A 14,121-nucleotide genomic window follows, 5' to 3' on the forward strand; every position below is an offset into this window, starting at 1 on the left:
ACGGTTCACATGCACACACCTCGTCCACTGTCTTCTTCAGTTCTTCTCATCGTGACCGGACGTTCTTCACCATATTTGTTGGGAACTCCTCGTCCTGCGTCCCGTTCACCTCTGACTGGAATCGGTCAGCGAAGTGAAGCTTCCGCTACTCTTAAAGTCCAATGAGGTTGAATCATCGCTCTACACTCGAGACCCTCTCGATGCTGCCGCCATTGGTTTGTCTCACTTGGCAGAGGTGGCGCCACATATGTGCCACAACGATCATGTTTTCTTTCATGGCTCGCGTACTCGAGTAAAGCCCAATCATTAAGTCCTGCAAAACAACAGTGGCGACTTGTCAGCTTCCTCCACATGAACAAATGTGACTGTACAGATCTTTCTGTTTGCTGCATTGAATCCTGTGTTTGTTTCACAATGCAAGAGAGCCATCGTGAAACAAACAGTCACAGCTCTATGAAGTCATGTTTTAAGTCGTTGCCTTTGAATTATTCAGGCTCATTTATTGCACTGAGCATCTTTAACATTCAGGGTGGTTCCCCTTCCAAACGGCCGATAAAAGTATCTGACATGGTGGGTTGTTGACGTGTCTGCAGGACGGAGGGGGATTCTGAGAAGGCTCTTTCCTCGTAGGCTGTGATTGTGTTGGCTGCCAGCCATCCATGCTGAGCCTGAGTCATTGTTGGCACACTGATCTTCACCCTGACAGCCTTGTTGAGCTGGCTTTTAACCAGACAGTATTAATCTCTGCTTCCTATCCCATGCGGCTGCATCTTGAAATTCCATATTGCCTGCCCTCGTCAGTGAACCGTGACTTTAAGCTGCCTTTTATTTCCAGGTAAGGCTGGTAACTCGGACAGACGGGGCAGTGCAGCATGTGCAGGTGTGAAGAGCTGTCATGAACACATCCCTCTCTGCTGTGCAGGAGCAGACCTCAGAGTTTCACAGCTGCCACAGGAGACAGGAGTCCACTGACTTTCAAAAGTGGTTCAAATGAATTTCTCTGAAAAAAGCATTGATATTTTATCTGTCCAACAAGAACAGAATAATTGCACAGGATGTGGTTTATTAACATTAAAAGATGATTTTTGTTGTTTTTAAAAAATGAACTGTAATGAGCTTTGGCTAGTGACCGAAAGAATAACATCACGGATACAAGCAGTTAAAATGTGTTTTCTCCGGAGGTCGTCTGGGCTCAGCAGTGTCTGTGACCCGTCTCTTTATGTCCAAAAGGTCATAAGTTAACTTAGCTGAAAGAGCTGATGTGAAAAAGTTCACAAAAATAAAATAAAGAATAAAACACACACGGGCTCAGCGGAGCAACCCGGACGGCGTCTGGACACGGCTGCACCATCTTGGAGACCGGGGGAGGAGCTCGGAGTAGAGCTGCTGCTCGAGGACTCACTTGAGTTGGTTTGGGCGTCTGAGTAAGATGCTTCTGTTTTCTGGCACGCTCAACTGAGAGGACGCGTTGGACTAGACCCACAGTTCACTGGAGGGATTTTCACATCAGAGTCCCCCAGGAGGAGCTGGAAAACGCTTGATACCACCGCGACCTGACCTCGGATTAGCAGAAGAAAAATGGATGCATGAATGGAATTTCCCAAATCTGATCATGAATGTCCCGTCATTGTAAACCTGCTTGGACCCAGTGGTCTGACATGAAATCAAAGCCTGGACCAATGCTGTCAGCAGACCAGATGAGACGGTTCTCTGCGTTGATGAATCATTATTGTGACCTGCTTGTCAGACTGATGTCTCCAAGCTTTACTGGGATCACTTCGTCTTCCTGAGGAGCCGTTCAATCCAGTCAGGTCAGTCGGTAACGTCACAGCACCGAGCAGAAGAACTCGCACGGTGACATCACACGTCTTTGTTGTATTGTCAACATCCTGCGGAAAGGGGGCGCCGTTTGTCGGGACTTGGGTCGGGATCCAGAATACGGGAGCTAAGCTGGTAGCTGGGTCCAAAATACGGGAGCTAAGCTGGTAGCTGGGCTAGGTCACTTCCTGAGTACTGCCCTTGAGCAAGGCACCTAACCCCCAACTGCTTGGGCGCTCTTTGCATGTGCAGCCAGCTCACTCTGTGTGTGTGTGTGTGTGTGTGTGTGTGTGTGTGTGTGTGTGTGTGTGTGTGTGTGTGTGTGTGTGTGTGTGTGTGTGTGTGTGTGTGTGTGTGTGTGTGTGTGTGTGTGTGTGTGTGTGTGTGTGTGTGTGTGTGTGTGTGTGTGTGTGTGTGTGTGTGTGTGTGTGTGTGTCATGAGAGAGCGTGAAAGTCCTTTCCCATCGTGGGATTTAATCCAGTTGGAAATTGGATGAGAGGAACCTCAGTGGTCTCGTCCTCGACATTGCTGGAATCGGCCTCGAGCTCAGAGGAGGAGTGGACACTGATAAGCTCAAACCACTGGGACAACAACACCATTGAGTTTTTTATTTCAACTGTTTTTTATTGATTTTTTTTGTTAAATAAAAACAACACAAAATACACATCAATGTGGCCACAACAGAACACAGGCATCCAAGATAAGGCGTAGAGGAGGACAGTGCAACAGTGCAAATCTTATAGTTAGGGCTGGCTTAGGACCAGCTCATAGTTATGCTGCTATAGGCCTAGACTACCGGGGGAACTGGCACCAGGATCTCTTATCTCTCTCTCCCTCTCTCTCTCCCAGCTTTCTTATCTTACAGTAATAAGATATGTCTATAGTGACAAGCAGTAGCTTGTCACTATCTTTGTATTCTAACCTCTCCTATTGAGCTCTCTTAGGTTCCTTGGGACTGTTGGTGAGGATGGCCTGCCCAAACAACACCCCCCCCCCCCCTTGGCCCCCCCCCCGCGGATGGCCTGCCCAGACCGCCCCCCCCCCCCCCCACACCCTATCCCATCCTATTCTTCTTTCTGCATCTTGTCCCATCTCCCCCATCCCATTTTCAAGCCCAGCACAGTTTAGCAAATGGTTGTTCCGTCATGAGCCCGGGTCTGCTGAAGATTTCTGCCTGTTAAAAGGAAGTTTTTTTCTTGCCACGCTATGACGGATTAAGCTGGGCTCTTGTAATATAGCCATAAGTAAGTAATACCTGCTTTTTGTAAACATAACGATGAGCATGGTCTTGTGACCTGCTCTTTTGTTAATGTTAACAGACAAACAGTAAGGTCCTTTACCTGCTTTTGTAAAGTGTCTCGAGATAACGCCTGTTATGAATTGACGCTATATAAATAAAGATTGATTGATAACGGGAGATCAATCTCCATCCAAAACAAAACAGACAACCATCGCAAAAAGACAAATAAACAGGGCAATAAAACCAACACAATGGAAAAGAAAGCGACAAGCCAATACAAAAAATAAATCAATAAAAAATAACATAACAGACAAAATGAAATAAAAAAAAAAACATAAAATGACACCGTTGAGTTTTTTATCAACTAAAAAAATAAATCAGTTGGAGTTGGAGCTGATAGAAATCTTTTAAAAAGTTGTCGTCGGGTCAAAAGTCCAGTCGCTCAGTGAGGACAGAACACTTTAACAGTGACTCCACTTTTATTTTCTTTTTATGACGGGATGCAATGCCACCAAAAACCTCCTGTTATATGCGCACAGACTGCATGCTAAACTGAGAGTCGTGTATTTGTGTGTCGCTGCCAAACTGTTGTCCCCTGGTAATGATTGAAATGCAAATTCAATTCATAACTGCTGTAAAAGACACTGACAACTTCACTGTCTTGATCCCATAATGCAATCTTTGTTTTAATGTTCCCTCAAATTCTGCTTAGCTCAGCACCTGTCAGTAATTTGCCGCATTAGTTAAAATGAAGTTATTCCAGCATATAGCCGTGGATCAGGGTTAACAGTATTAGTGTCTCCCAGTCGGTGTTTGGACGCACATGCAGCACTCAGGAGACACAACAATCCAGGATCTTAATCTTTACTGATAACTTCAGAAGGTATAGGAAACAGGAAGCCAACGGCAGAGTTTAATATAGTCTCTGAAGAAACTGTTGAAGTATTTTAGCAGGGAAATCCGTGGAGGGCAGGTCGGGGAAGCAGCAGGTACAATCCAGAGATTCACACAGTGTCAGACAGCGAGAGTCTTTGAGTGGCAGAAATCTTCAGATTAAGACAGGACAAACTTCCAGTGTAAGAGCTGATGTGGGGGAAAGCCAAAAAGCCTTGAGGAGAAGCAGACGGAGGAACAAGGAGCTCAGAGACAGAAGCAGTGGTCAGGAATGACAGCACGGCTTGCAGGTCAGGAAACAAACAGGGTTTCAATTTGACAAAAAAAGTCATCAGTCCGAGTGAAAGTCTTTCTTCAAGGTGAACCATGTAGTTGGAAAGAAGAAGCTTTTATACTGGATTGATTACTGAGGAGTAGAAGCTGTGTGCATGTGAGGAAGATATGGGTTGGTATTAACACATAACCTTAGTTGAATACCTGCATTACTTTATGGACCTACTTAAGAAATCGTGATTATCTGCAAGAATGGAGAGGGGAAAAATTTTTTAGTTTATGAAATTATTCAACAAAAAAAAAATGTTTTTCATTGATGCATTCAAGGTGAGATTGTCTGAACACGTTGGCCCATCTGTGAAATTAATTCTGTTCCAAAGAGAGAGAGAGAGGGAGGCAGAGTGGTGCAGCCTGAAGGACGCCTTCAAGTCGGATCATTTGGACGAGGTAAAAACACGTTTGCCTTAATGTGCTCGTACGGAGCTTAGACTGATTTGCTTCAAACATTGCATCGAACTCTTGAACTTTAAGTCTGTCATATCAGTCGTTTCCCTTTGTGCAAAAGCAGGTCTCGACTTCATCTGGAAGTGCTTACAGCGCTCCTTGTGAGGTGTATTTCGGACAAGTTTAGCTGGCTCAGAAGCCACACGGTCCTGTTCTTAATCACGTCCTGGTGGCGTCCATGAAAGTCCTGGTTTTATTTGACCCATTCATCGCCCAGCAGTCCATCCCATGTGGACTTAGTAACATTTTATAATGCATCACCTGAATGTCCTGTCAAATAAACCGATGAAGAAGAAGGCAGCACATGATATCAGAGGGACTAATTTGAGTGATTTACCATATTTGATAGAGTATGTGTTGAGCACACTTACGTCTCAGCCACTGCGACTTCACTTGACCTTAAACCGAGTGTTTAACTTAACAGTAACTCCTAAACAACGTTATTACACTGTTGAGTTCAATAGCCACAGTGTGATATTCCTTCAACCGAGCCGCTTTGTTCAGAAGAATGAACCGTAACTAAGAGAGTGGACGGTTGCTAGGGACATCGCTCTTGTCGCAGACTCTGGAGGGCTAACTAATCAAAGCAATCCACAGAAAGACATCCAGCTAATTTGACATCTGAGTGAGAAAAGAGGGGACGATTAAAACGGAGACGCATGATTAAAAGACACAAAAACTGGAGGCGAGGACACAGAGGACTAAAGCGCCGGCTTCTTTGGACGCCACGCGGTCGACAGCTAGCTTCAAGACTGAACACTGAAACGTTCAGTGTCTGGGACAAGCTGCGTGCACATCCACTCTGGAGAGGAGGGGACGGGAGTACCAACTTTAAACACCAGGTGTCAGACTTCCATATTGCTCCTTTAAGAAACCCGTAATAGCGTGATGTGATATGTTTTTATGTAGACTGGGATCACGTGAACGTTGTCATAATAGATGCATATTTACTCATAAGGACACATTGACAGACGCTTTGACATGCAGGAGTAGACGCTGACTACATAGCCAATAAAGCCCTTTTATTGTTCCACAAAGAAGAGCCTCCTCGCTTCCTTGGTCTCACTCCAAGATCTAATCAGTCGTCATGTAAAAAGCCAAGAGTGAATCAAACCCGTTGGGGTGAAAAGCTGTCACAGACGACAGGTAAATATGGCGTGCAGAGCGGAGCCGTTAGGATCTGTGCTTTGAAAACAATCTGTTTTTGTCGCATAAAAGGTAATATTCCTGCCAAATGCGGCTTGTTGGCAGGCTTTGAGTAAATATGTCGCAGTGCTAATGAGATTGCTTATTAATTGACTTTGAGATGCTTTATTAGGCAACTTTCAGGAACAATTAGTCCTCCTATAAATGCTTTTCTCTCCTTCACACTTTGTAAATGAGACGTCTCCTTGCACCAAACTTCTCCATCATGTCATTTTCTTTCAACCTTTCTTCTTTTTTTTTAAACCCTCTGGTGTTGTTTTTTTTAATAGTTCATTTTCTCTCCTCTCTCTCTTTGCTGCTCTTGTGCGACTGACAGTGTGCTATGAAGTCATTTCAGTGCCACTCATCCAGACTGAGGCGGCCAAGAGCCTGGGAGCCTGAAATCGATTACTCTCTCAGGTGGAGAGCACAGACATCTTCTCTGCTGCTATCACCTTCTTCCATTACTGGCCCTTTTCTGTTTTTAACCCTTTCAAATCTATCCATCCGCATCTCTGTGCACCCATTCTTCATTTTTCACTCACGCAGAAATAATGCAACCCGTCTCTCCCCCGTCCTTCCCTCTTCTTAAAGGGTTTGAGAAGAGGACACATTGTCCCTCCGTTCAAACAGCTGCCCCCTGTGCTCTAAATGAAACATCTGTGTTTCTGAGCTTTGGTCACAATATCACATGAATCAAGCAGCAGAGGAGGTTTGTGACACTGTAGAAACCAGCTCTCTCAGAACGCTCCGTTTTGGTGTGTGTCTCTTTAAGGGGGGGGGGGAGAGACGTTCAGGTTACCAAATAAATTATAAAAACTCTGTAAAAGTGGATTTTTCATAATATGTTCCCTTTAAAACTGAAGTAAATTGTTTCTTTGAGCTCAGTGGGAGGTGTGAAAGTACGTCTGATGTTAAATGTGCGCACTGATGGAAGAGTACAGAGAGACTGATCCACGAGGACCCGAAATAGCAAGACGAATGAGATACAAACATTTATGAAGTCTTTGGATTTTTACTTCAGAAGCATGCTTATGGCTAGCACAGAGTTCAGTGCATGTGCCAAATTTATGGACGCAATCGTCCTGCAAGCAGGAGGCCCGGGTTTGAATCCGACCTGTGGCTCCTTTCCTGCATGTCATTCCCCACTGTCTCTCTCATCCATCATGTGTGACTCTATCCACTGTCCTGTCTCTAAAATAAAGAAAATAAAAAGCATGAACATGAAAATACTTTTTTTTTCTTCATGCGGTCGTTCCTCTGCTGTCATCATGTACCGTGGATGTGCTCGTTAGAACCGCCCACACGCCCCTGACGGCGCTCATGCTGCCCTCGTCGATGTAAATGTAATCGTCAGGCTGATTGCTTCGACATCCATTACAGCCAGCTTCTGTTGGGACCTCTCTGTTAAAACATTATAACAGCATTTCATTATAAAAGGATTAACCTGCAGGTCATGTAACCTCTCAATAAGCAGGTGAGTTGAACTGTATTAAAAGCTCAATCAGGAAACAAAACTCAGACGTGGGTTTGCTGATAAGCTGCGTGGATCAGACAAAGAGCAGCGTCCTCTGCAAAGCAAAGTGAAGAGGGGCCTTCAGCATGAAAGCCTTTCACGACTACACGTGACAGTCTCTGGTCTAATGTCATTGATGTCAGAAGAGCGACGAGGTCTTGGATTTGTGATGCAGCTTGTCTCCCTTCTGTTTAAAAAAAAAAAAAAAAAATGTGTAAAGTAACAGCTTGGGCCAGATGTAACTCAAAATGATAAGAATCTAAAAGCCGGTGATTACTGTGGATCAGCTTATCTATCCAAGTGTCACTTTCTCTTTCAAGCGCTCAATGAAAGATGTAGAACATGTCTCCTGTTTTGAAAGGACCTCATGTAAACAGGTTTTGTGGCCTGTTAATGGACTAATATAACTTCAGATAGAAAAAAAACTTGTCTCCCACAGCACTGCCAGTGTTTCTATCCATCTGGAGACAGCAGTGGCAGCCTAGTTTAAAAGACAACGAGAGCTACAGAGAGTCTGTCAGCCTCCGGGGAGATCATGGATGTGCTGTACTAGATCTCAGTCAGCTGTTGGAGCTGAGGTAAGCATTTCAGTCGGCCAAAAAAAAAGTCTTCAGGAATATCTACAAAGAGGATATTATGAAAAACTGTCACATTTCATGAGAATGTTGTCGGACTCAAACATTAAAGTCTGGCTGTGTTAGCTGAGCTGCTGTGAGACTCCACCCTGGAGGAAAGCAGCATTACAGATGGTGACAACAGAGTCTGAGCAGCTGAGAGCCACAGGGGCCTGTTTGGAGCTTCACAGGCAGGTAAATATGGAAAACATTCCCCTCAACAAGAGGCGGATAAAAGACACTGACTGAAACAATGGATGAGGCCCAAACTTGTCTTTGCATCCCTAAAAAATAAAATCACTTTCTCACTCCCTTCGGACAAAGTTTGCCTGCTGTTTTCTTCTTAGCAGGGCCACCTTCGTTTGACCGTCATAAATCTGGCCGAACCAAGCTCCTCACTTCAGCTCTGACCCAACAAGTCCACCGAGGTTGCTTCTCCCTTTTAATGTGATTGGTTCGCTTCAGGCGTGGACAAACTTGAAAGGAAATTAGGATTGAATTAAACTGAGAAGAGGCTTCGAGAAGCTCAAATCGGTGAGCAGCTGAAACCCTGAGCAGACCGTGAGTGACCCTCTAATTTATGTGTACCCAGTATACTGGGTACTCCAATTTAGCTGAATGGATTTAAGATATGAACAATGTTACGTGACATCTGGGAAACCCAACGAGCAGGCAGTGAACGTGATGCTTTATTCAATGTACCATGATCCGTTTTTACACTTTCAGGGCACGAAAAACAGATGAACTGTACATACGGGCTGCCGAGCGGCCAGCTGTCGTCGATGTTTATGGCTACACCTTCATTAGATCAGAGGGGAAAAGGAGTCTGGAGAACAACGAGACTCCAGAAAGATGGAAGTAGATATGGTGAACGGACGGGAAATCAAAGGGCCAATCAGAAACGTTGAAAGAAAACCACCCACAGAGATCAGCGTTTATTCAATATCCAAAACAAATTGAAGAGGGTTTTATTAGTTGATTACCATCTTCTGAGGAAACAGACGTCTGATCTGTCTGCAGCAATTCCTTCTGCAGAGGTAATTTACTGTAATGATCTCCCACTGCTCGCCGGCGGCCAGCACTCCAGAACTGGGAATCTAATCTGCTTGGAGTCGTTGTTAGGCCTCTCAAAGACTTATGATTCTATCAATTACTGCGGTCATGAGTCCCGTTAAGACACTTGTATCTATCAGAACTGAGCCTCAGGTCAGTCAGTTCAGAGAACATAACTTTCAGATGTCGAGGGTTTTAAAAAAGGTCTGCTTCATACCTTCTAATCCAAAGTTTATTCGCCAAACACCATTTGTGCGTACAGTTTAGGGCTGGCCTAAACCTTTGGATTACTCTGGCTGCACACTGTGAAAACACAACAAACACAAAAGCAGTCCAATGAAATAAGCTGCACCTTCGCTCTCACCTTCGCTTTTTTCTTTCCTTTTTTTTATTTTTTTTTTACCAACGATAGATTTCTGTGTTAATGATAACTGAATTGTCAACGTGGACATTTGGCACCCAGTTCTGTACAGTACCTCTGTTTGTGTCCACGGACATTCATGAGGGAACCAGCCTGGTTCAGGAAGTAGAAATCCCGTTCATTTTCTCCTAATGGATTTGATTATTAAGCCTTGTAAGAGCACGAAATGTAACAACGATCTGAAATTAAAAAAAAAAAAGTAACAAAACCGAAAATGTAATATCTGGTTGGTAATGTAACAAAACACTGAGCTCAAAACATAATAACTTTTTGCCCAAAATGTAACAACTTGTTACGTTGTACTGCTACTCTATAGTCGATGCTCCTGTTTCCACAGGGGGGCGCCATGGAGCGTCTCCTGAGCATGCCGACAGCGCCACTATGCTCTGTTCCAAATATGCTACGTGTCAATCTTCGAGAGCCCGCTGCAAGCATGCATCAAGCTGAGCCGGACAGGAAGTCAGACAGAGCAGAGTGTCTGGTCAATTACAAAATAAAACGCGATATATGGACTCATGATACTGTTTTTAATCACTTAATCAAACAGACAGAATGAACAAATGATTCTCAGAAAGACAAAAGCTACTTTCTCATTTAGTGTTTGTACCACGCCAAAGTGTGGATCAAGTGTCCGGTCAGCAGGCAGACGTCCTCAGGAGTCATCATGAGCATCATAATCATGCTGAGAAAATATCTGATAGAATCCTGCCGTCGTGTATAAATCCTTGGACAATCACCAAGAATAACTTCAATCACTCCTTCAATGACTCTCCGACTTCTCTGTAACTTTTATTTCTCTGCCTTCGCTCCTTGTTTGTAGCACACGCAGACTCCTGAGTTATCACACCTTTGATCGAAATCCTTTCTAAAGACTCTCACCCTTTTTGTAAATGCTTCATAACAGACTGACTGAAGTGTGAAAAGCAACGCAAGGTGTGAATAAATGTCTCTTTCTGACGACCATCTGCATCATTTCATTTGTTATTTTTTCTAAACCGGACGAAAATAAGTGAAATGTAGAGAGAAAACATCGCTGAAGTAACTGTCGGGTGGATGGATAACAAAGAAAATAGAGGTAAACAATTTGTTGATATAAGTGAAAGAAAAACTTAAAGCTCCCATCGTCTTCTTTTTCTGGTTTTATTTGCTCTTTAGTGCGTTTCCAGGTGTCTTGTGCATGTTTAGACAAAAAATTCAAAGTCCACAGAAATGTGTCTTTTCCTTCCTCCTCCTGTTAGCAGTAGCTATAGCCGCGCGTAGCGCTCGGTCCCTCGCACCATCGGCTGGTTGTAGCAAGCATGATCTCCACCAGGACTGACTGTAGCATTCCTAAAAGGGGCGGGACATATCAAGAACAAAGCCGAACGACTGACCAATTATGAGAGAGCAGATCGGCCTACCAATCAGATCAGACTTGGCATGTGGGGAGCCTTTTTACTTTCGATTTGTGGGGGAATCTGATCCTGAGAAATACAGACAGATGAGAGATTCCTGCATGGAGCGGCAAGTTCATGAAAACTGAGACTTTTTTGATTTTTGGATTGTGAACGTATTTTAGTAGTCACATAATTAGATATATGAACCCCGAAAAGGGCAGAATATGGGACCTTTAAAGGAATCATGGTGTCTTTAATGACGGCAGTCAAAATAACAACTGAACAATGATTTGAACTAAACGCTGGATTTCTTTTTTATGACGATTATCCACAAAGTGTGCTTATTCACTGCAATGAGAGCACTATAGTTGCTGATAATATTTTATTTTTGTTCACTATTAAACAAGCAGTGGAAGTAAACCGACTGTGAGTCTGAAAAAAAGGAATAAATATTATCAGCCTGGTATGCAAAGTGAAAAGGACGTTAATACATTCATAATCTCCTTCAAGGAAAAAAAAACAAAAACACTTTAGTAAAGCAAACAACAGCATGACCCTTTGATAAGTGGTGTGTGATGAATTAAACGAGGGGGATTAGTCCGGGGTAATGTGCTCCCTGAAGACCCAGACGACATTGTGTGTTTCAGGGTTAAGTATTTAGATACACAAAAAGTTTGACGGTTCAGCTGGAGCCTGAGAGGAAACACAAAACACTGCAGTTTCTCATCAGCTCAGAGTTAAACCAGCCGCTGTGTGCTGCGTGAATAAGCTGCAACCTCCTAATTAAACAAGTAAATGTCTTCATGGAAAAAAGGCATGACAATGTGTCATTTTGTTTGAGATAAACCAGAGTTAAAACCACTCATCTGTCCCACACCAACTACTCCGACTTGAGCTCAGCATTTTTTTCTTCTTCACGTGACTGAACTGTTCTGACCTGAAGAGAGCCCGTTAGAGAAGTGGACAGGAACTTTTTAAATGTTTTACTGTTCAAGCTGCAAAAGTAAACTGCTTCATCCCATTAAAAACTCGTCTCACTGGCAATTTCAAAATAGTTGCACGCATCAAGCAGGACAGAATAGTTCGACTGGACAGGATGTTGGAAAAGGAAACGCACAGAGCGTCCGGTCAATTGCAAAATAAATCACATTAAATAGACTTCAGATGGTATTTTTCCTCACTGTGTCAAGGTTTCGTCACAACAGGCACCGAATGACGGACAAGTCATCCTCAGAGAGACGAAGCAACATGTCATTTCTCTTTATTCCCATGTTATCTTTTAGTGTGTAGAGCTGCTCCTGGCGGCACTCCGCTGTGTTAGCGTAGCGGTCCTGGTGGGAGAGGGCGCGCAACGTCCGACGGAGCAACGCTGCGAGCACAGACTCTACGGACACTGGCAGTGAGGCTGCTCGACAAACGAAAACAAGACCATTTCCAAATCTAATCTAAATTTTCCAATCTGTTTTTTGGACCAATCAGATATTTGGATAGTTCTGACCAAAGTTTGACATTATAATCCTCCAAAATCAAATCTGAGTTTACAGAAACTCTCGTGATCAAACCTGAACTCAAAACAAAAACGAAACGGAGGACAGTCGACGCCGCCAGCGAGCTTTCCTGCCGTGTGTCTGTGTGAGCTGTCAATGTAAAATCCTGTTTGTGATGCTTCTCACTCTGAGTGGCTGTTGCATATATTCCGTCGTGGCAGCCTGATCTAGAGTTAAAAATACAACCGTTTTTTTCAAGATTGGGAGAGTGCAACTTGACTGTGAGCAGTAAAATAATCATGTAGGATGACTTGAACAGAATAGATGGAGATCCAGGACAGAATTGTCCATTTGTATTGCAAGTCTTCCAGGCTCATTTCCCTGACACTAAAGCACTAGAGTTATTCTCTCTTGGCTAATCTGTCACAGCTACACTTTAGTTGTTGCTTAAAAGCTCTGATATAAAAAACTGGCCTTCAGTTGTTCCTTCTTGTTGCTAATACCTCACTTATCATCATCTCCTCTCTGATCAGCCTGTTCTGTAAATAACATGCGTCACATGAGGATCATTGTTTTAAACTTGTTTCATGAATCTTAGATCCTCACACCTAGCCAAGGATGGTGGATGCAAATTTGCCTTCTGGCTAATTCTGTCCTATTTACAGTTATTTATGTGCACTACCAAACAAGCAGTGGAAGTAATCCAAGTATGAGTCATAAAAAAGAAATGACTGCTAAATAAAAGTCTAAGCAGGAGTGCTAAAAAAAAGAAGCTAATCTCACTGTCCAACTCTTTTCAGCAGCACTGACCTGTACACTTGACTCGGCTGCAGCAGGTCTGAAAGCTGCTATTGGAACAAACAGGGATGATTCAAGAGCCTGACATAACTGACAAATTCATCCTGGGTTAATGGAGCAAAAAAAAAAAAAAAACAGGTTCAATTATTATTAAGCGTTTGATTGGTTTATTGACGACTGCCTCATCATTCAAGGACTCATAAACTCTCTCGTCTGCAGCCGATTGGTCTGTGAGCATGACGCGATCGTAGATGTAGAAAGGTCTTCAGGCTCACTAGACACTTTTGTTTCCTCTCGTTTTGTTCTACCGTCTTTTATCTAACGACGCCAGACAGGGATTTATATTTTTAGGGAATGATCAGTGCTGGAGAAATGGGTCGCTTACTCCGTTTGTATCCTTTTATTTGATGGACGGTCGGCACAGAAGGAAACCGGAGGAAGAGTACATGCGGGAAAAGGAGCCACAGCCACGGACTCAAACCCGGGCCGCATGATTGGAGGACGAAAGCCATCGTAGGCTACACGTGGTGTGACCTAACAGGGCCTGTGTTTCAGAGCGCTTCCCACCTGCACTCATTGTTGCTAGGCTACAACATTTAGCTTCTGCTTTTCTCCATATGATAGTTTGGTTGCTGTGTGTGCTACAACAACAATAAATAGCAGCAGATGCTAAACCTTTGAAAAGACGAGTCAGGTTAGTTTCTACTCCGCCATTGTTGTTGACAAAGCTGACATCAGAAATCCTGCCCCATCTTCATTGTGATTGGTTGGTAAGGGTAAACAGCTGATGGCGTAGGGATCTTTTTCCCCCAGGGTGCGGAGTACTTCGGTTGGTTTTGTTTTGCAACTAGGGGCTGCCCGAACACGAAATGGCCTCAGTGGATTCAGGCCCTTATCGCAACGCCACTGTTATTAGCTGTAGTGTACCGATAGTCACTTTC

At 43.8% G+C, this 14,121-nt stretch overlaps 1 long non-coding RNA gene across 1 annotated transcript in view; it reads left to right on the forward strand.

The window, feature by feature from the left end:
* Positions 1 to 4,973, forward strand: part of LOC306829634 — a 13,543-nt gene extending 8,570 nt beyond the window's left edge. The window contains exons 2-3 of the long non-coding RNA XR_013779882.1: positions 4,554 to 4,673; positions 4,795 to 4,973. This is a non-coding gene — a long non-coding RNA (uncharacterized lncRNA). The remainder of the gene's footprint in view (positions 1 to 4,553; positions 4,674 to 4,794) is intronic.
* The last annotated feature ends 9,148 nt before the right edge of the window (positions 4,974 to 14,121 follow it).

Source organism: Symphodus melops, assembly GCF_947650265.1.
Source record: "Symphodus melops genome assembly, chromosome: 9".
NCBI lineage: Eukaryota > Metazoa > Chordata > Actinopteri > Labriformes > Labridae > Symphodus > Symphodus melops.